The sequence below is a fragment of the Galeopterus variegatus genome, unplaced genomic scaffold (assembly GCF_000696425.1).
Source record: "Galeopterus variegatus unplaced genomic scaffold, G_variegatus-3.0.2 Scaffold2900, whole genome shotgun sequence".
Classification (NCBI taxonomy): domain Eukaryota; kingdom Metazoa; phylum Chordata; class Mammalia; order Dermoptera; family Cynocephalidae; genus Galeopterus; species Galeopterus variegatus.
Genome location: NW_007729011.1, coordinates 107,009 through 108,366, shown reverse-complemented (window position 1 = coordinate 108,366; position 1,358 = coordinate 107,009).

The following is a 1,358-nucleotide window of genomic DNA, read 5'->3' as shown; positions in this document are numbered from 1 at the left end:
GCTCCACAACAATTGGCCCAAGCAATGATTTCTTGGATAGGACAGGTAAAAAAAGCACAGGTAACAAAATCAAAAATAGACAAATGGATTTCATCAAACTAAAAATCTTCTGCACAGCAAAGGAATCAATTAACAGAGTGAACGAAATCCGTGAATTGGGAGAAAAATTTGCAAACTATACATCTGAAAAGGGGCCAATATCCAAAATTTACAAAGAACTGAAAAAAGTCAATAGCAAGAAAATTAATAACCCGACTAAAAATGGGGCAAAAAATCTGAATAAACATCTATCAAAAGAAGGCATATGAATGACCAACAATAAAAACAAAATGTTCAACATCTCTAATTATCAGGGGAATGCAAATTGAAACCACAATGAGATATCATCTCACATCTGCTAAAATGGCTATTATCAGAAAGACAGTGACAAATGTTGGTAAAGATGTGGAGAAAAGGGAAGGTTTGTAGAATGTTGAGGGTAGTGTAAATTACCATAGCCATTTTGGAAATAGTATGGACGTGCCTCAAAAAGCTAAAAATAGGATTGCCATAGATCCAGCAATCCCACTCTTAGTTCTATACCCAAAGGAAATGAAATCAGTATCTTGAAGAGATATCTGTAACTCCCATGGTTGTTTCAGCACTATTCACAATAGCCAAGATATGGAAGAAACCTAATTGTTCATTAACAGATGAATGGATAAGTAAAATGTAGTATATATACACAATGGAATATTATGCAGCTTTAAAAAAAGAAAATTATGTCATTTGCAACAATATGGATGGAACTGGAAAACATTACACTAATTGAAATAAACCAGGCACAGAAAGACAAATACTGTATGATCTCACTTACATTTGGAATCTAAAAAAGTGAATCTCATAGAAACAGAGTAAAAGAGTGGCTACCAGAGACTGCAGGAGAGGGAGAGGAATGGGGAAAGAGGGGATATTGATGAAAGTGTACAAACATTTTGTTAAACTGGAGAAATAAGTTTGAGTGATCTATTGCACTCCATGGTGACCGCTGTTAATAATAACGTAGATTTTTAAATTGCTAAAAGAATAGATTTTTAACATTCTCCCCACAAAAAAAAAAAAAGTTGGTGGGGGGATGGATATGTTAATTAGCTTGGTTGAATCTTTCTATAATGTATGTGTTGACTAAAACATCACATCATACCCCATAAATATACGCAATTATTATTTGTCAAATATAAATGAATAAATACATAATTTTTAAAGGACAATTTTTTTTTACAAGTAGATGATACAGTTTTATTATCCCAATAAGGAGCTACCAGAAATAATAACTAACCATGCTGGTGAATTATTGCCTAAAGGAAGTCCACAGATTC